We start from the raw sequence: 22,344 nt of genomic DNA on the forward strand, positions 1-22,344 counted from the left end.
ACTGAGTGAGCGTCTGAGGGTGACTACGGAAATATTTACCGATATTTTCAATTTGGCCAACACTGTATACAGCAGAACGCTTCTGATACAGTAACCTTTTTAGCTATTTAGATTCTGGTGTAATTCATAATGAGCCTGTAAACGTCTGTCTGTTACTCCGGCAATATATTTGGAACTTTAAGATTACCCCAACACTGTATACATCTGTACACTTGTGTTACATAACCCATTTACAGCTTTTCATATTCTTGTGTAATCCATACTGGGCCTGAGAGTGTTTGTGTCTGCCTCCAGAAATGTATACGGAGGATCAGATTGTTTACACTATACTATATATACCTTGTATCTGGTGATACTGTACCCTTTTTCAACTTGTTATTTTATTGGGTAATCCATACAGAGCCTGTGAGCGTCTGTGTATGCCTCATGAAATTTATATGGAGATTTACTGTTATCCATAGACTTTATAGAGCTGTACGCTTCCGATACAGTACCATATATCTGCTGGTATTTTGGGTCCATTTTCAAAAACATGAGGAAGTATGGTGGAAGGGGATGCGGATGTGGGTGTGGAGGGCCACCTGGTACTGATGGTGGTGGTGGTGCCTCTGCTGGTAATGCTAAAAACACAATAGCAGCTAAGGCAGGAGGTGTTGAGCCAGCATCATGGTGTAGCTCTGGAAGGCCTGTAAGGCTCCCTTTTCTGGGAGTAGGTAGACTGCTTTTAAAGCCGGAATATCAGGAACTGTTTGTGGCTTATATTGCTGAAACAGCCTCCAGCTCTATCGCCTCCTCTTCTGAAGTTGTAAAAAATGCAAGCACTGAGTCGTAACTGCAGGCTTCTGGTCAGGAGCAACCACTTTCCTTGTGTCCTTCACCCACACCAAAAGTGAAGGATGTGGAAGCACACACCTCAGATTACTCCATGGAGCTCTTTTCACATACCATGCCTGGGTTAATTAAAAATAGGGCCCATCATGTACTGGAGCAATGTAAATGGGGCAGATCAGACACTGGAGCAGCATCTAAGGGGCCCATTATACACTGGAGCATTACAAATGGGGCCCATTATATATGGAGCATTATTGGAGCCCATCATACACTGGAGCATCATCCATGAGGGCCATCATGTACTGGAGCAATGTAAATGGGGCAGACCAGACACTGGAGCAGCATCTAAGCTGCAAATTATACACTGGAGCATTACAAATGGGGCCCATTATATATGGAGCATTATTGGAGCCCATCATACACTGGAGCATCATCCATGAGGCCCATCATGTACTGGAGCATTGAAAATGGGGCAGATCAGAGACTGGAGCAGCATCTAAGGGGAACATTATACACTGGAGCATTACAAATGGGGCCCATTATATATGGAGCATTATTGGAGCCCATCATACACTGGAGCATCATCCATGAGGCCCATCATGTACTGGAGGATTGTAAATGGGGCAGATCTGACACTGGAGCAGCATCTAAGGGCCCCATTATACACTGGAGCATTACAAATGGGGCCATTATATACGGAGTAGAGATGAGCGACTTTGCCTTTTTTCGGATCGAGTCAGGTTTCATGAAACCCGACTTTCTCAAAAGTCGGATCGACCGCAATCTGCCAATTATCGTGAAATTGTCGAAAGCCGACTGAAACACGAAACCCAATGCAAGTCACTGGGGAACCAAGGTCGGCAGTGATTGGAGGACAGGAAACACACCTACAGTGCCCATTTTAATGCCTAAAACATCAATTCTTATTACTTAAGCTTGTCAACCTTAATTTACTTTATAATAATAGTTAGGCATTGAAAACTGGGGGTTATTTGGCTAAAGTAGTGGGGGGATAGGGCTGGCTCCAGATTTTCGTGGGCCCTGGGCCAAAGAGTGTCACTGGGTTCCTTTAACACATGCCACAATTCATGATCCTCTAATACGTCAGAGAAATAGCGGTATAGTACAATGAAAAATGCTTTACTTCTTACATCTCAAGACTGATATCCATTTTAAATTCTCCAATAGCTCCAAAAACTGACAGTATATTACTCCATACAGTATTATGGCCACCGCATAGTACACTATACAGAGTAATGAAGCCCATATATTTCTCCATACAGAATCATTGGTCCCATATAATGTTCCATACAGTATATGATGAGCTCCACATAATGCTACAGTATATGTTGGTCCCCATGGATAAAGCTCCACTGTCTTATGGGCCCAAATAATGCTCCATATATAATGGGCCCCATATCTAATGCTCCAGTGTATAATGGGCCCTGTAAATGCTGCTCCAGTGTCTGATGTCCACCTTTGGAATGCTCCAGTGTATGGTGGGCCTCATATATAGTGTTGAGCGATACCTTCCGATATCGGGAAATATTGGATCGGATTGGATCGGACCGATACCCAAAAAGTATCGGATATCGCCGATTCCGATACCGGAAAACAATGCAAATCAATGGGACACAAATATAGGAATTAAAATAAACCCTTTCTTTCCTTGTAGGTTAATTCCACATGAAGGAAAGCAACTAAGAATAATGTAGACTGTATTGGGGGAGGTGGAGGAGACATTAAAGGCATAGAGGTTTAGCCCAATGAAATGGAATAGCAGGAATAATTTTTTTTTTTAAGATGTTCGGAGTTACAAAGATATTGACTATGTTAACCTTAATTATATTTTGTCAGATATGTATGTTTCACTACTTCAATGCTCTTCACCTTCTTTTTTCTTCTCCCACACTTTCTCCATCATGATCCTCAGCAGCAGCAGCATCTTTTCATCAACTTCTTCTTCACCTTATTCATCTTCTTCTTCTTCACCTTCTTCCTATTATTCTTTTTTGTTACATTCTTCATATTCTTCTTATTCAACTATTATTCTTCTTCTTCATATTCTACTTCTTCATCTTCTTTCTATTCTTCTTCTTCATCATATTCTTATTTGTGACAGGCATTCCTGTAGTTGTTATCTATAAAAGTTTGAAGATTACACCTTCCGGTCTGCCTGTCACAAAAGATTTACGACAGGATTTGTCCGCGTTCAGTTTGGCCTGCAGCAGCAGGCATTTTCCAGGGGCACCACGAGGAGGAACGGACTCACCCCCATACACTGCTTTGTCTTCTTCTGCTTATAATAATTTAGGTAATATCTTTTGCTCTGATTTTTAGTCTTATGCTTAATGTTCTTCTGCTTTTTGTTCTTCTGCTTCTTGGTCTTCTGTCTCTTGTTGTTCTGTATCTTGGTGGTTGTCTTCATGTTCTTTGTCCTCTTGGTCATCTTCTTCAGGGTAATCTTTTTGGTCTTTTTGGGTCATCGTCTTCTTCGGGCTGGTCTTCAGGGTCGTTGTCTTCAGGGTCATCGTCTTCGGGGTCGTTGTCTTCTTCGGGGTGGTCTTCAGGGTCGTCGTCTTCTGGGTCATCGTCAGGGAGATCCAGAGTGATTACCAAAAACCATTTCAAAAAGTTTGAACTTGGAAATGTAGCAGAAGGTACAAGAAGACTGAGGAACTGCCGAGAACAAGCTGACGGTACTGGAACCCGGATGGGTAGCAGAAGGAACAAGAGCCAATGGAACTACCGAGGACCAGCTGATAGTACTGGAACCCGGTTACTAAGCAGAAGGTAACTGTGCCATAAAGCACTACCAAGGACCAGCAGACATTGCTGGAACTCGGATACCGAGAAGGAGGCACCTAAGCCAAAGGCACTGCCCAGAACCAGCTGATGGTACTGGGACCATGATGGGTAGCAGAAGCTACAAGAGCCAATGGAACTACCGAGGACCAGCTGACGGTGCTGGAACCCGGAGGGGTAGCAGAACGAACAAGAGCCAATGGCACTACTGAGGACCAGCTGATGGTACTGGAACCCGGTTAGTAAGCAGGAGGTACCTGTGCTAGAAAGCACTACCAAGGACCAGCAGGCGTTGCTGGAACTCGGATACCAAGAAGGAGGCACCTAAGCCAAAGGCACTGCTGAGAACCAGCTGACGGTACTGGAACCCGGATGGGTAGCAGAAGCTACAAGAGCCAATGGAACTACCGAGGACCAGCTGACGGTGCTGGAACACGGAGGGGTAGCAGTAGGAACAAGAGCCAATGGCAATAACGAGGACCAGCTGATGGTACTGGAACCCAGTTACTAAGCAGGACGTACCTGTGCTAGAAAGCACTTCCAAGGACGAGCAGTCGTTGCTGGAACTCGGATACCGAGAAGGAGGCACCTAAGCCAAAGGCACTGCCGAGAACCAGCTGACGGTACTGGAACCCGGATGGGTAGCAGAAGGCACCCATGAAAAACAAAGTTACAAGGCCATGAGTCGGCCGCTGTTACCGAAATCCACAGGGGGTGCTTGTCCTATTGGCACTACAGAACCACCCTTTATTGACAGATCCCGCAGCCCACATAGGAAGCACCTAAACTGCAGGCAACATAGAGTCGGCTAACCTGACCGCAACACGACAGGACAAAGTTTTGGAGGCAAAGTGACAGCTGGCGTGCTGGATCCAGGCTGTGCAGGAGGGAGTACCCGTGCCAAAGACACTGCCGGGAACCAGCTGGCGGTGTTGGAGCCCAGGGTCAATAGTACAAACAGAGTGGAGGCAGAGGCCTAATTGGAGCAAGTTTAAAATCTGTAGTTGTGTGAGTGTGGACAGAGCAGGAGAAATTGCCGGACACACAGCTGGGGATCAGCTGACATTACTGAACCCCAATAACACTGGAGCATATGTTGACTGTGCAGATGGCACTTCTGAGCAGCAACTGGCGGTGTTGGAGCCCAGGGTCAATAGTACAAACAGAGTGGAGGCAGAGGCCTAATTGGAGCAAGTTTAAAATCAGTAGTAGTGTGAATGTAGACAGAGCAGGAGACATTGCCGGACACACAGCAGGGGAGCAGCTGACGTTACTGAACCCCACTAACACATGAGCTCGTGTTTTTCTCTGTGCAGATGGCACTTCTGAGCAGCAACTGGCAGTGTTGGAGCCCAGGATCAATCAGGGTGTAGGCTGAAGCCTAATTGGAGCAAGTTTAATATCTGATGTTGTGTGAATGTGGACGGAGCAGGAGACATTGCCGGACACACAGAAGGGGAGCATCTGACATTACTGAACCCCACTAACACTGGAGCTAGTGTTTTTCTCTGTGCAGAGGGCACTTCTGAGCAGGAACTGGCAGTGTTGAGCCCAGGGTCAATCAGGGTGTAGGCTGAGGCTTAATTGGAGCAAGTTTAATATCTGATGTAGTGTGAATGTGGAGGGAGCAGGAGACATTGCCAGACACACAGCAGGGGAGCAGCTGGCGTTACTGAACCCCACTAACACAGGAGCTAGTGTTTTTCTCTGTGCAGACGGCACTTCTGAGCATCAACTGGCGGTGTTGGAGCCCAGGGTCAATCAGGGTGTAGGCAGAGGCCTAATTGGAGCAAGTTTAATATCTGATGTAGTGTGAATGTGGAGGGAGCAGGCGATATTGCCTGACACACAGCAGGGGAGCAGCTGACGTTACTGAACCCCAATAACACAGGAGCTAGTGTTTTTCTGTGCAGACGGCACTTCTGAGTAGCAACTGGCAGTGTTGGAGCTCAGGGATTACAGTTCAGGTGGTAGAAACATGAACACAACAGGAGACCTGGATACTGTTGCCAACCAATTATTTAATCTGGAATATGACTGGCAAATTCCAGCGAGATCCAGGCCTTGTTCATTTTCAGAAAAGTAAGCCGGTCAACGTTATCGGAGGATAGTCGCATGCGACGGTCTGTTAATACACCACCTGCGGCACTAAAGACGCATTCCGATAATACACTAGCAGCAGGGCAAGCCAGCACCTCCAATGCATACTGGCTAAGCTCTGGCCATGTATCCAGCTTAGAGACCCAAAACTTGAAGGGGGAAGAGCCGTCTGGGAGTACACTAAGAGGGCAAGACATGTAGTCTGTCACCATCTGACGGAAACGTTGCCTCCTGCTGACTGGAGCCGTCTGTGATGGTGTAGACATTTGTGGCGGGGACACAAAACTTTGCCACATTTGGGCCATGCTGGTCTTACTTTGTGCTGAGGTGCTGCTTCTGCTCCCTCTTTGTACAGAGATTCCTCCACTGCCTCGACGCACAGAGCTGCTTTGTAAAGCACTAGCAGCACAGCTCTCGGGTGGAATGGAGAACATGATGGAATGCACCAGTGTGTCTTGGTACTCCTACATTTTACACTCCCGATTCAATGGTGTTATGAGGCTTTGTAAGTTGTCCCGGTAGCGCGGATCTAGGGGGGTGTACACCCAATAATCAGCCATGTTGAGAATGTGGGCGATGCGGCGGTCGTTTCTCAGGCACTGCAGCATGAAATCAACCATGTGCTGCAGACTCTCAACTGGCCAAGAAACGCTGTCCCCTGCTTGAGGCGTCATCTCTGCCTGCTCTGCATCACCCCACCCTCGCTCTACATACTGACTACTAGAGCATTGTGTACCTCCCTCCTCTGGAGAGATGTCTTCCTCCTCCATTGACTCCTTCTCATCCTCCTCACAAAGTGTCCCCTGCCTAGGCCTTTTTGAGGAACCACATTGTGCAGACTGTCCAGAAGCAGATGGCATTTGTGACTCCTCATCCTCCACCTCTTACAAAACCTCCTCCCTTAGTGATTGCAGTGTTTTTTGAAGCAGGCAGATAAGGGGGACAGTCATGCTGACTAGTGCATCATCTGCACTCGCCATCCACGTGGAATCATCGAAGACACGCAAAACGTGGCAGATGTCCTTCATAGGGGCCCACTCAGTGGTAGTGAAGTGTGAACGGCGCGCAGTGCGACTTGTTTGCGCCTGATGCAGCTGGTACTCCATTACTGCTGCCTGCTGCTCACACAACCACTCCAACATATGTAACATTGATAACATTGAATTCCACCTGGTGGGTAAGTCACATATGATGCGATGTTCCGGAAGGCGAAATTGGCGCTGCAGAGCTGCAATGCGCGATCTTGCCATGCTGGAACGCCGCAAGTGAGCGCACTCTGTTATGAATGAGTCACTGGAGGAGGAGAAAACAAAAATACAAGCTAAGTCCAGAAAACCGGAGAGGTTGGTAGCTATCGGATTGCAGACCCCTGATCCACTACACCACAACTAACAGTAGCCGTGGGGGGTTCCTACGGTGCCCTAGACCCCTCGTCACAGCAAGAGAACTACATAAGCCTAAAGAAGGAAAGGGGAAATCTAAACTGCCCCAGAGCAGACCCCAAAGCAATAGACAGCCCCCAACATGTATTGTCGGTGAAAAACAGATGAAAACACAAACACAGACAGAAAGACAGGCTGAGCAAATGATGGGACCCATCTAACTAGATAGGACAGGACAGAAAAGATGCTGGCTGCAATCCGCAAAAAACCCTATCAAAAATGTCCCAACCGTCTGATAGGGAAAAAGGCCCTGAAGTCGCTAGACTTCAAAATCACTATATCAGCACTCAGGTATATTCCGAAAACAGAGCAAAGAGATCAACTGATCAGAGACAAAGATGGAATTCAGCCAGTCCCAACCAGGACTGGCTGAATGCAAGCACTAAGGAAACCAGACAAAATTTCATGGAACAATAGCAGGGCAAAAACTTAGCTTTTAGTAGACAGGAACTAAGCTGGATGCAAGAGCACAGAGCAGAAAGGATCACCTGCAGCCTTGCAGGGCGTCGGCTGCCTTATATCCACTCAGAAATTCCAGATGTCCAATCACACTCCGCCTGTTCAGATGACAGGTTCTTCCCATCCCAATCAATTTCACTACCTCTCTTCACCAGCAGAGGGAGTTCATCAGACATCAAAGGTGAAGGGGAGAATGAACTCACAACAGCACTCTATGCGGACCTTGTGCAGCAGTGCATCAAGATCCGGATAGTCCCTCAGAAAACTCTGCACGACCAAGTTGAGCACATGTGCCAGACATGGAATGTGAGTGAGGTTGCCTAGGCCCAGAGCTGCCACCAGATTTCGGCCATTGTCACACACTACCAAGCCTGGCTGAAGATTCGCTGGCAAAAACCACACGTTGCTCTCCTGCTTGATGGCATTCCAAGAGCTCCTGCACTGTGTGGCTTCGATTCCCCAAAGAAATTAATTTCAGTATGGCCTGTTGACGTTTGGCCACGGCTGTGCTCATATCAGTCGTAACAGGTAAGCGTTCACGGGTCCATGTGGAGGTAGACTGTGACTGCTCCTGCAGCGCTGATTCAGAGGAACTGGAGTATGAGGAGGAGTCAATATGTACAGACTGGATTCCTGCAATCCTTGGAGTTGGCAGAACACGTACAGCGCCACTCTCAAGACCTGTACCTGGCTCCACAACATTTACCCAATGGGCAGTGAGGGAAAGGTATTGTCCCTGTCCATGGTTACTGGTCCACGCATCGGTGATCAGGTGGACCTTGCTACTGCCGGCGTTTAGTAGTGCATGTTTAATTTTTCCCTCTACATGCTTTTGCAGGGCAGGGGCGGCTTGCCTGCTGAAATAAAAGTGGCTGGGCACGTTGTTTTGTGGGACTGCCAATGCCATGAAGTTACGGAAGGTGTCAGTCTCCACCAGCCTGAATGAGAGCATTTCAGAGCCTGTGCTCAGGGATGGTTTGCCGAGTATGGCCGCCTTTTCTCTCATGCCTGTGCTACCGATGGCTGTAGAGTGGCCTAGGAGTGTGAGGATGACAGGGAATGTGGTGCTCTGGGTGGAATTACACTGGGTCTCTGTACAACAGTGGCAGAGATTCTTCCATGGCGATCCTGTGAGGAAGCCGAACAAGCTGTGTGTGAGCAGGAGGAAGAGGCTACAGCACGAGCTGAAGAGGTGGTAGGTGGTGCTGTACGTCTTCAGTGTGTCTTTGTAACTCCACCACGTGCTTGGTCCGCACATGTTTCCACATATTTGTGGTATTGAGGTTGCTGACACTTTTCCCTCTTTTGACTTTCTGATTACACAGCTTGCATTTGACAAAGCAAATGTCATCTGCAACTGTGTCAAAACAGGACCATGCACTGCAAGTCCTAGGAGCGCCCGTTTTGGGTTTTGGAAGAGGAATGCTCCTAATTGGTGCCGAAGTGGAGGCTACAGGCAACCAAGTCTGCCCCCTCCCCCTCCCTGTTTTGGCCATCCGGGCAATCTCTTCCTCAGAGCTGCTCCCACCACCTTCCTGTTCCTCACGCCATGATGGGTCAAGGACCTCATCATGTACACTACCCTCTTCAAACACCTGCTTCTCCTGGGTAGTCTCGCCAGCACAGTATGCACCAGAAAGTGGCACCTGAGTCTCATCATCAGATGCGTACTGAGGTGTGCTGACCATAGGCACTGGCCCACTGGCCTCTTCAGATTCAGACAGACAAAGCAGTTGCGCATCACTGCATACTCCCTCTTCTTCACATTCTAGAATGCTGCTTGGCTGGCCCCCTGTTTCCAAGCCAAGAGATTCAGAGAACAGATGTAGAGATGGCTCCTGTCCAGGGCTCTCTGACTGCCTGGGCAATTTGGCAGGTGGTGAAGAGACAGATGGTTGCTCTTCAGTGCTCTGGACCTGAGAGGATGTGGAAGTAATTGAGGTCGATGCGTTAGCTGCCATCCATCCGACAACGGCTTCAATTTGTTCCTCCCGCAGCAGTGGGGTACGGCGAGCTCCTACAAAGCTGCGCATAAAGGACTGTTTCCTGGTAAAACTGGGGGCTGCTGAGTCACTGGTGCCTGCAGCAGGCACAGAATCCCCATGTCCTCTCCCTGCTGAAACTGCATGCCCACGACCATGTGCCTTACTCCCTGCCTTCTTCATCTTGGTAGACTGATAAAGATAGGCAGAAAAGTACTAAGGGCTTATTGTGCTTATTCCTGAACAGCTGCTAACAGGTATAAGAAACACTAATTTTATAAAGTGTGGACTACACTTTAATATGAGCTAATGTGGCCCACACAACTGTAAAGTGGAGTGTTTGGTGAACTTTATTTACGTGTTTTTTTTCACAAAAAAAAGGATGTGACCAAAGATGTAAAAGCGATAGTATCACAAACTTTTTGTAGCTATTACAATGCAGGAAGGTAACCTACAATGCAATAGATGAGGCTCCAAAAAATAGGCTAATACTAATCTGGCTGGGGCTGCAGGGCACAAGCCAGCAGAAAGGCTCCTCTATCTACTCCTATATAGTGTTTGCAACCAATCTAGCTGGATGCGGATGAAAGCACACTAATAGGAGAAATTCAGGAAAAATAAGCAGCACTACAGCAAAAAAGGACAATGTATGATGCAGTGACGCACGCTGAGCGGACTACAACCAGAGGTGGCTGTAGAACACACTACAGCGTGAGTTGCACTCACACACACAGACCTTGCAGACAGCCTCACACCGGTTGCTAAAGTTTCCTGGGCAAAGCAAAATACAGCAAATCGCTATCTCAAACTGTCTCTCAGAGTCAGAACAGCAGCGCCCTGTCCCTAACTGAATTCACAGCAGAGTGAACCCAAAATGGCGGTGGCAGCTTTTATAGTGCATCATGACATCATTTCAGCAGCCAATCACAGCCATGCCATTAGTTAACATGCCTACATGCCTAATAAGATGTGCCCACACTTCTTAGCATTCCTCATTGGCTGAATCAAATCAAACTGGCTAATAGCATTATGGGAACCTCCGATTCCGGTATTCGATTTGCAAAAAGTATCGGAAATCGGAACTCAGTATCGGAATTCCGATTCCGCGAATATTGGCCGATACCCGATATTAGCAGAATCGGAATGCTACTACTCATATATCATTCTCCAGAGTATAGTGCTCCCCAAAAATTGCTGTCCCAACATTGAAAACAATTAAATAAGTCTCCTCGCTAGGGAATCCCTGTACTAGTCTGGACTTCTCGTCGTCCCCATCTTCCATATCACTGCACTTGGACTGTTTAGACAGAGGGCGTACAGACGTGATGTCATCGCGCTCTCTGACCAGAATGTCACTGTCAGGAAATGCGGAAGACGTCACGGCAGTGGAGCAGGGAGAGGTAAGTATTTCAACTTTGCAAGTGCTGTGATCCTAAGCAAGCAGGGGGGGCCCACTCGTGGCCAGCAGTACTGGCACAGGGCCCCTCATAGTACGCCAGTGTGTCTGATGGCGGGTGTGCACCCCTACTGTCAGAGACACTTGATTGTACTATGAGGGACCCTGTGCCAGAGCCGTTGCCCAAGAGTGGGCCCACCCACCTGTCCAGGGCAACGGCAAAAAAATGGCATATGTTGATGTTGGACATTCAGCAACTGCAAATGGAGGAATTGGAGAAGTTCACGGAAGAGGAGGACAAAAGCGATCCATTTTTCTGGCAACCTACGTGTCAGCAGGGGAGGGTGGGACAAAATCCTTTGAAACCCATGCATGGTTCATTTTAACCCCTTCACTAGCAAGGGTGGTTTGCACGTTAACTCCCGGGCCAATTTTTACAATTCTAACCACTGTACCTTTATGAGGTCATAACTCTGGAACGCTTCCATGGATCCTGGTGATTCTGACAATATTTTCTCGTGACATATTGTACTTCATGATAGTGGTAAAATTGCATTCAAATAACTTGCGTTTATTTGTGAAAAAAACGGAAATTTGGCGAAAATTTTGAAAATTTCGCAATTTTCCAACTTTGAATTTTTATGCCCTTAAATCACAGCGATATGGCACACAAAAAACTTAATACATAACATTTCCCACATGTTTACTTTACATCAGCTTAATTTTGGAACCAATATTTTTTTTTGTTAGGAAGTTATAAGGGTTAAAAATTGACCAGCGATTTCTCATTTTTGCAACACCATTTTATTTTTAGGGACCACATCACATTTGAAGCCACTTTGAGGGGTCTATATGATAGAAAATACCCAAAAGTGACACCATTCTAAAAACTGCACCCCTTAAGGTGCTTAAAACTACATTCAAGAAGTTTATTAACCCTTTAGGTGCGTCACAGGAATTTTTTGAATATTAAAAAAAAAATGAACATTTAACTTTTTTTCACAAAAAAAATACTTCAGGTTCAATTTTCTTTATTTTACCAAGGGTAACAGGAGAAATTGGACTGCAAAAGTTATTGTGCAATTTGTCCTGAATACGCTGATACCTGATATGAGCGCCGTTTGACTTTTTCAATGCAAAATTGGCTGGAATTCAGATCGGACGCCATGTCGCGTTTGGAGAGCCCCTGATGTACCTAAACAGTGGAAACCCCCCCAAGTGACCCCATTTTGGAAACTAGACCCCCCAAGGAACTTATCTAGATATGTGCTGAGAACTTTGAACCCACAAGGGCTTCACAGAAGTTTATAACGTACAGCGGTACAATTAAAAAATCATATTTTTTCCACAAAAATGATCTTTTCACCCCCAATTTTTATTTTTCCAAGGGTAACAGGACCCTAAAAGTTATTGTGCAATTTGTCCTGAGTACGCTGACACCCCATATGTGGGCGTAAATGACTATTTGGGCCATAGCAGAGCTCGGAAGGGAAGCAGCGCCATTTGACGTTTTTGGCTGGAATTGAGATCGGACACCATGTCGCGATTGGAAAACCCCTGATGTACCAAAACAGTGGAAACCCCCCACAAATGACACCATTTTGGAATCTAGACCCCCTAAGGAACTTATCTAGATGTGTGGTGAGAACTTTGAACCCCCAAGGGCTTCACAGAAGTTTATAACGTACAGCAGTACAATTAAAAAATCATATTTTTTCCACAAAAATGATCTTTTCACCCTCAATTCTTATTTTTCCAAAAGTAACAGGACCCTAAAAGATATTGTGCAATTTATCCTGAGTACGCTGATACCCCACATGTGGGTGTAAACCACTATTTGGGCGCATGGCAGAGCTCGGAAGGGAAGCAGCGCCATTTGACATTTTTGGCTGGAATTGAGATCGGACACCATGTCGCGTTAGGAAAGCCCCTGATGTACCAAAACAGTAGAAACCCCCCACAAATGACACCATTTTGGAAACTAGACCCCCCAAGGAACTTATCTAGATGTGTGGTGAGCACTTTGAACCCCCCAGTGCTTCACTGAAGTTTATAACGTCCGGACGTGAAAATAAAAAAATCGTATTTTTTCCACAAACATCATCTTTTAGTCCCCATTTTTTTATTTTCCCAAGGGTAACAGGAGAAATTGGACCCCAAAAGTTGTTGTCCAATTTGTCCTGAGTACACTGATACCTCATATGTGGGAGAAAACTACTGTATGGGCACACGTCGGGGCTCGGAAGGGAAGTAGTGATGTTTTGGAATGCAGACTTTGATGGATTGGTCTGCGGGTGTCATGTGCGTTTGGAGAGCCCCTGATGTACCTAAACTATTGAAACTCCCCACAAGTGACCCCATTTTGGAAACTAGACCCCCCACGGAGCTTATCTAGATGTGTGGAGAGCACTTTGAACCCCCAAGTGCTTCACAGAAGTTTATAACGCCTGGGCGTGAAAATAAAAAAAAACATTTTTTTCCGCAAAATTATATTTTTGCCCCCAATTTTTTATTTTCCTAAGGGTAACAGGAGAAATTGGACCCCAAAAGTTGTTTTGTAATTTGTCCTGAGTAGGCTGATACCCTACATGTGGGGGTAAAACACTGTTTGGGAGCATGGCAGAGCTTGGAAGGGAAGGAGCACCATTTGACTTTTTCAACGCAGAATTGGCTGGAATTGAGATCAGACGCCATGTTGCCTTTGGAGAGCACCTGATGTGCCCAAACAGTGGAAACCCCCCAATTATAACTCCAACCCTAACCTCAACACACCCCTAACCCTAATCTGAGCCCTAGCCCTAACCCTAGCCCTAACCCTAGCCCTAACCCTAACCCTAGCCCTAACCCTAACCCTAGCCCTAACCCTAACCCTAACCCTACCCTAACCCTAGCGGGAAAATGGAAATAAATACATTTTCGTTTAGTTTTATTATTTTTCCCTAACTAAGGGGGTGATAACGGGGGGTTTGATTTACTATTTATGGCGGTTTTTATGTTTGGCAGCTGTCGCACGCTAAAAGACGCTTTTTATTGTAAAAATAGTTTTTGCATCACCACATATTGAGAGCTATAATTTTTCCGTATTTTGACCCACCGAGTCATGTGAGATCTTATTTTTTGCGGGACGAGTCGACGTTTTTATTGGTTCCATTTTCGGGCACGTGACATTTTTTGATCGCTTTTTATTCCGATTTTTGGGACGCAGAATGAACAAAAACCAGCGTTTCATGAATTTCTTTTGTGGGGTGCGTTTACACCGTTCCGCATGCGGTAAAATTGATAAAGCGTTTTTATTCTTTGGGTCAGTACGGTTACAGCGATACCTCATTTAGGTAGTTTTTTTATGTTTTGTCGGTTTTTTGCAATGAAAACAATTTTATATAAAAAATAATTATTTTTGTATCGCTTTATTCTGCGAGCTATAACTTTTTTATTTTTTTGCGGATGATGCTGTATCACGGCTCGTGTTTTGCGGGACAAGATGACATTTTCAGCGGTACCATGGATATTTATATGCGTCTTTTTGATCGTGCGTTATTGCACTTTTTGTTCGGTGGTATGATAATAAATCATTATTTTTTGCTTCTTTTTTTATTTTTATTTTTTAAGGGGTTCGCTAAAAGGGTTAACTAATGGGACAGTTTTATAGGGCAGGTCATTACGGACGTGGCGATACCAAATATGTGTACTTTTATTGTTTTTGTTTTTTTTATTTTGAAAAAATGGATTTATTGGGGAATATTTTTTTTTTTTTTTACTAATTTATTTAGCGATTTTTTTTTAAATTATTTTTAACACTTTTTTTTTTTTTTTTTTACTTTATTACCTTGTCCCAGGTGGGACATCACTGTCCTGTGACAGATCGCTGATCTGTCACATCACAGATCACTGTGACAGATCAGCGATCTGTCACAGGCACTGCTGCAGACTTCCTCATGCCTGCGCTTTGCAGGCAGTGAGGAAGTCAGCTCTCTACAGGCCCCCGAAGGCCCCCGTCGCCATCTTGGATCCGGGGGCCTGTAGGGAAAGAGACCCCCGCAGCAGCGCTGCACATTGCGCTGCCGTGGGGGGCTCAGGGAAGCACGGAGGGAGCCCCCTCCCTGCCGATGCTTCCCTTTAACCCCCGGTACACCGCGATCGCGTTTGATCGCGGTGTACAAGGGGTTAACGTGTCGGGGGCGGTCCGTGACCGCCCCTGACACATTGTGCCGGGTGTCAGCTATGATAATTAGCTGACACCTGGCCGCGATCAGCGGCGCTCACCACGTGGGCGCCGCTGATCGCTGGGACGTAATATTCCGTCCATGGTAGTTAGGTCCAGGGTCACATGGACGGAATATTACGTCCTTTGTAGGTAAGGGGTTAATAAAGGTTAGATCATCAACATTTTGGGTTCACAGATGGGCCTTTTTTTCTGTCAGGATTGATCCAGCAGCACTGAAGACTCTTTCAGATAACACACTAGCAGCAGGGCAAGCGAGCTCCTGTAAGGCATATTGTGCCAATTCAGGCCAGGCGTCCAGTTTAGAGGCCCAATAGTCAAAGGGGAATGACCTGTGAGGAATAACATCGATATGGGAGGAGAAGTAGTTTGTAACCATAGTTGACAACTGCTGTCTCCTGTCACTTTTAATCGATGCAGTATTAGCAGTAGTGTGAGCGGTACTTGAGAAATCATTCCACAACATGGTCATGAAACCCCTGTGTCCAACGCCACTTCGGCTGTGTGCACAACGAACACCTCTTCCATTGAGCCAACAACGGCTCGTGGGAGAACCAGCACCGCTGCTGTGTGCTGGGAAAGCCTCAAACATATGGTTTACCAGAGTTGCTTGTTTGTTAGCCAATATTATCTCTAGGTTCTCCTGTGGCATGATGGTGTGTAATTTGCCTTTGTAGCGTGGATTGAGGATGCTGGCCAGCCAATAGTCGTCATCCCTCATCATTTTGGCAATGCGGGGGTCCCTTTTTGGGATCCGCAAGGCATAATCGCACATGTGGGCCAATGTTTCAGGTGTCAATGATGCACTGCCCGTGGTGGGTGGAGGAGCACTTTCTGGCAAATCCACATCCCTACAGTCATGCACAAACACTGTACCTGACCTTGGAGCGCCAACATTTTCTCTTGCCCCCTGAGAAGCATCCTCCTGCCCAAAATAATCATCCCCCTCATCCTCCTCTCCCTCTTCTTCCTCCACCTCGTCCACAAGACTTCCCTAACCAGACAATGGCTGACTGTCATCAAGGCTTCCCTCCTCCTCCGCTGGAGACACCTGATCCTTAATGTGCGGCTGTGTGCACCACGAACACCTCTTCCATTGAGCCAACTACGGCTCGTGGGAGAAACATCACCGCCGCTGTGTGCTGGGAATGCCTCAAACAAACGGTTTACCAGAGTTGCTGGTTTGTTAGCCAACATAAGCTCTAGGTTCTCCTGTGGCATGATGTTTTGGAATTTGCCTTTATAGCGTGGATCCAGGATGCTGGCCAACCAGTAGTCGTCATCGTTCATCATTTTGGCAATGCAGGGGTCCCTTTTTAGGATCTGCAAGGCATAATCAGACATGTGGGCAAATGTTCCAGGTGTCAATGATGCATTGCGAGTGCTGGGTGGAGGAGCACTTTCTGGCAAATCAACATCCCTTCAGTCACGCACAAACCCTGTACCTGACCTTGCCACGCCAACATTTTGTCTTGCCCCCTGAGAAGCATCCTCCTCCCCTAAATAATCATCCCCAACATCCTCCTCCTCTCCCTCTTCTTCCTCCACCTCATCCACGAGACTTCCTTGAGCAGACAATGGCTGACTGTCATCAAGGCTTCCCTCCTCCTCTTCCTCCTCATCTGCAGATGCCTGCTCCTTAATGTGTGTCAAAGTTTGCATGAGCGGACACATAAGTGGGATGCTCATGCTTATGATGGCGTTGTCTGCGCTTACCAGCCGTGTGCATTCCTCAAAACACTGAAGGACTTTATAGAGGTCTTTCAGCTTCGACCACTGCACACCAGACAACTCCATGTCTGTCCGCAAACCGCCTGACCATGTATCCTCCCACACATGAATTACAGCCTGCCTCTGTTCGCACAGCCTCTGAACCATGTGCAGGGTGGAGTTCCATCTTGTTAAAATGTCGATAATTAGGCGGTGCTTGGGAAGGTGGAGCAATCACTGCAGCTTCTGCATACGACTGGAGTGTACGGGCGACCGGCGGATGTGCGAGCACAGTCTTCGCACTTTATGTAGCAGGACTGTTAACTCCAGATAATTATTGAGGAAGCACTACACCACCAGATTCAAGGTGTGAGCCAGGCAAGGTATGTGTCTGAGTTTTGAAAGGGCTACGGCTGCCACAAAATTCCGGCCGTTATCACTAACTACCTTGCCTGCCTCAAGATGTAGACTGCCCAGCCATGACTCAGTTTGTCGCTGAAAGTACTCGGCCAGTACCTCCGCAGTGTGTCTGTTGTCGCCCAAACACATCATATTCAACACAGTCTGCTGACGCTTACCACTAACTGTTCGATAGTGGGACACCTCGTGGGCAACACTGGCAGCTGCGGATGGAGTGCTCGTGCGACTGCGCTCTGTGGACGAGCTTTTGCTTCTGGAAGAGGAGGAGGGTCAAACGCCTACAGCCAACGGTTTCCCATACCGTGGGCTAGGCAGCACTGTCCCACTGCCACTGTCCCCTGTGGACACTGCATCCACCACATTAACCCAGTGCGCAGTGATAGACACGTAACGGCCCTAGCCATGCCTACTGGACCATGCATCTGTTGAGAGGTGCACCTTTCCACTCACTGATTGCTTGAGTGCATGGACAATGCGGTCTTTCACATGCACGTGGAGGGCTGGGATGGCTTTTCGCGAAAAGAAGTGCCGACTGGGTAGGTCATAGCGTGATACTGCATAGGCCATGAGCTCAAGGAAAGCTTTCCTTTCAACCAACTGGTATTGCATCATCTCTAACGAGATTAGTTTGGCAATGTGGGCGTTCAAAGCCAGAGTACGTGGATGAGAGGATGAGTACTTTCTTGTCCTACTCAGACTCTCTGGTAGGGCGAGCTGGACTTGAGAGCTGCATATGGTGGAACTAGCAGTGGACATGGCAGACTGAGAGAGGGTTGGTGATGGTGATGGCGTTGGTGGTGTTGCTGATGGCCTACATTCAGTCTTTCGTAGCAATAACATTGTGATTCCATGACTGATTTGCCCTTACGACGACACCTCGACATTTGCTGCTGGTGGTGTGCTAATCGGTGGGCTTACAGTGGGGGAAGTGATGTAGGGTTGCTGACTACCTTCATTCGGAACAGGTGCACATGTGGTACGTGTGGTTTGGTAGTCCATCCACGCTTGCAAGTGCATGGTGGTTAAATGTCTAAGCATGCAAGTGGTATTCAAATTTCTCAGATTTTTCTCTCGGCTAAAGGTCTTTGCACACTTCTTACAAATAACTTTTGCCTGATCATTAGGATTTTGTTCAAAAAAAGTGCCACACTGCACTCTTCCTACTATGGAAGACATTTTGAGGCCTTGCACACTGTGCTAATTTGACCATCTGGCCAAGCTGTCCTGCAACTCTTTTGGTTTTTGTAAACCGTTTTTGGACTGCTACGGGCCTGCCAGATAACAGCTGTTGCAATGTCGTTGCCTGCTGCGGATCCTCCTCCTTTTCTGAGCTTTTGGCAGTGGCATCCTCTTCCCCCAATGGATGCCAATCTGGGTCAACAACTGGGTCATCCATCACCTCCTCTTCAATTTCATGTGCACCTTCCTCTGTGTCACCGTGTAAGGTGGAATAGTATGCGGGAAGGGGCACCTGAGTTTCATCAGGGTCTGATTCTGCCTCAGTACACTGCGAGGACAATGTAGTGCTCTGAGTGAATGTACCAGCAGCAAAATCTAGCAGTGGCTGTGCATCAGTGCACTCCATGTCAGATTCATCTTGGACTGGGGAATTCACGATTTGACTTGATAACCCATGCTTGGTTTGTGATAAGAGCTCCATGGAGTAATCGGTAGTGTGGTCTGCCACATCCTTCACTTTTGCTAGGGGTGAAGGATACAAGGAAAGGTGTTGTTCCTGACCAGGAGCCTCCACTGACGACTCAGTGCTTTTATTTTTTGAAACTTCAGAAGAAGAGGCGAGAGAGCTGGAGGCTGTGTCAGCAATGTAAGCCAAAACTTGTTCCTGAAGCTCCAGCTTTAAAAGCGGTTTACCTATTCACAGAAAAGGGAGCCTTCGAGGCCTTGTGCAGCCAGACAATGACGCAGGCTCAACACTTCCTGCCTTAGGGGCTATTGTGCTTTTGCCACTAACAACAGATGCACCACCAACACCACCACCATCAAGACCAGCTGGCAACCCCCACCCATTTCCACGACCTCTTCCACCATACTTCCTCATTTTTGTGAAAATGTACCCAAAATATCACCAGCTATATGGTACTGTAAAACAAGGTAGAAGGTGCATATAGTATTGGTGAGAATTTGAATCTCACTAGAGATTTGAGGACGCTGAACTATTGTCTCAGGCCCAGTAGAGATTACACCTCAATGTAACAGGCTGAAATTGGATGGTGTATGACAAGGTGGAGGGTGTATGTAGTATTGGTGAGAATTTGAATCTCACTAGAGATTTGAGGACGATGAACTATTGTCTCAGGCCCAGTAGAGATTACACCTCAATGTAACAGGCTGAAATTGGATGGTGTATGACAAGGTGGAGGGTGTATGTAGTATTGGTGAGAATTTGAATCTCACTAGAGATTTGAGGACGCTGAACTATTGTCTCAGGCCCAGTAGAGATTACACCTCAATGTAACAGGCTGAAATTGGATGGTGTATGACAAGGTGGTGGGTGTATATTGTATTGGTGAGAATTTGAATCTCACTAGAGATTTGAAGACGCTGAACTATTGTCTCAGTCCCAGTAGAGATTACACCTCAATGTAACAGGCTGAAATTGGATGGCGTATGACAAGGTGGAAGGTGTATATAGTATTAGTGAGAATTTGGATCTCACTAGAGATTTTAGGAGGCTGGCAATGATGCTCTCAGTCCAAGTATGGACGCAGGCAGCCTAATAAGCAGGACTGCTCCACACAAAAGAGTGGAAAAAAGAACGCTTGGTAACTGTGCAGAAAAGAGGAAGAAAAGTATTTTTGCTTTTAAAAAAGCAGTTTTCACAGCAGTGTGCATATAGTATTGGTGAGAATTTGAATCTCACTAGAGATTTGAGGACACTGAACTATTGTCTAAGGCCCAGTAGAGATTACACCTCAATGTAACAGGCTGAAATTGGATGGTGTATGACAAGGTGGAGGGTGTATGTAGTATTGGTGAGAATTTGAATCTCACTAGAGATTTGAGGACGATGAACTATTGTCTCAGGCCTAGTAGAGATTACACCTCAATGTAACAGGCTGAAATTGGATGGTGTATGACAAGGTGGAGGGTGTATGTAGTATTGGTGAGAATTTGAATCTCACTAGAGATTTGAGGACGCTGAACTATTGTCTCAGGCCCAGTAGAGATTACATCTCAATGTAACAGGCTGAAATTGGATGATGTATGACAAGGTGGAGGGTGTATATTGTATTGGTGAGAATTTGAATCTCAGTAGAGATTTGAGGACGCTGAACTATTGTCTCAGTCTCAGTAGAGATTACACCTCAATGTAACAGGCTGAAATTGGATGGCGTATGACAAGGTGGAAGGTGTATATAGTATTAGTGAGAATTTGGATCTCACTAGAGATTTTAGGAGGCTGGCAATGATGCTCTCAGTCCAAGTATAGACGCAGGCAGCCTAATAAGCAGGACTGCTCCACACAAAAGAGTGGAAAAAAGAACGCTTGGTAACTGTGCAGAAAAGAGGAAGAAAAGTATTTTTGCTTTTAAAAAAGCAGTTTTCACAGCAGTGTGCAAACAGCAATGCAGCTATCAGGGAGCCTTATAAGGCAGCCTAATAACCAACAGAGCTGATGCACAAAAATATAGCCTCCCCTGTCACTGCACACAAACTGTTGTGTTGTACAGTGGAAATCGCTAACAGCAGAAGCAGTTTTTTGGCTCCTTTTCCCTGCCTAACGCTCTCCCTTATTCTGAATCAGGAGCAGCAACCTCTCCCTAATGCTAAGATCGGCAGAAGTAAGATGGCGGTCAGCGTGCACGCCCTTTTATAGCCCCTGTGACACCACACAAAGCCAGCCAATCACTTGCATGCCCTTCTCAAAGATGGTGGTGACCGATGCCCATGTTATCGCGTTGCCCACAGTGTGCGTCCCCCATCATTGGCTAAAAAAGGGCCCTGGAAGCATCATTTGAAATGCGACTTTGGCGCTCTGGTCGCCAACCTCGTGGCCGACCTCACGCTATAGTCGGGTTTCATTTCATGAAACCCGACTTCAGCGAAAGTCGCCAACTTTTGAATTTGACCGACCCATTTCACTCAACTCTAATATGGAGCATTATTTGAGCCCTTCATACACTGGAGCATCATCCATGAGGCCCATCATGTACTGGAGCAATGTAAATGGTGCAGATCAGACACTGGAGCAGCATCTAAGGGGCACATTATACATTGGAGCATTACAAATGGGGACCATTATATTTGGAGCATTATTGGAAGCCATCAAACACTGGAGCATCATCCATGAGGCCCATCATGTACTGGAGCAATGTAAATGGGGCAGATCAGACACTGGAGCAGCATCTAACGGGCACATTATACACTGGAGCATTACAAATGGGGCCCATTACATATAGAGCATTATGTGGAGCTCATCAGATACTGTATGGAACATTATATGTGACTAATTATTTGGTATGGAGAAATATATGGGGCTCATTATTCTGTATGGCGCACAATGAGGTGGCCATAACACCGTTTAGAGCAATATACTGTCCTGTTTTTGAGCTATTGTACAATTTAAAATAGATAAGTCATGTCATGTAAGCAGTGAAGTATGTGTCATTGTACTATACCTATATTTCTTTAGCGTATCAGAGCATCATGAGTTGTGCTATGTGCTAAAGGGGCGCACTGACACTCTTTGGCCAAGGGCACATGAAAACCTGGAGCCAGCCCAACCCCCCCACAACTTTAGCCAAATAACCCCCAGTTTTCAATGCGTAACTATTATTAGGAAGTAAATTAAGGTTGACAAGCTTCAGTTATAAGAATTGATGTTTTTGGCATTGAAATGGGCACTGTAGGTGTGTTTACTGTCTTCCACTCCCTGCCGACTTTGCTTCCCCATTGACTTGCTTTGGGTTTCGTGTTTCAGTCGGCCTCCGTCTTTTCCCTATAGTCGGCCGATTT

The sequence above is a fragment of the Dendrobates tinctorius genome, unplaced genomic scaffold (genome assembly GCF_039654945.1).
Source record: "Dendrobates tinctorius isolate UK_male_01 unplaced genomic scaffold, ASM3965494v1 ptg000111l, whole genome shotgun sequence".
NCBI classification, from domain to species: Eukaryota; Metazoa; Chordata; class Amphibia; order Anura; family Dendrobatidae; genus Dendrobates; species Dendrobates tinctorius.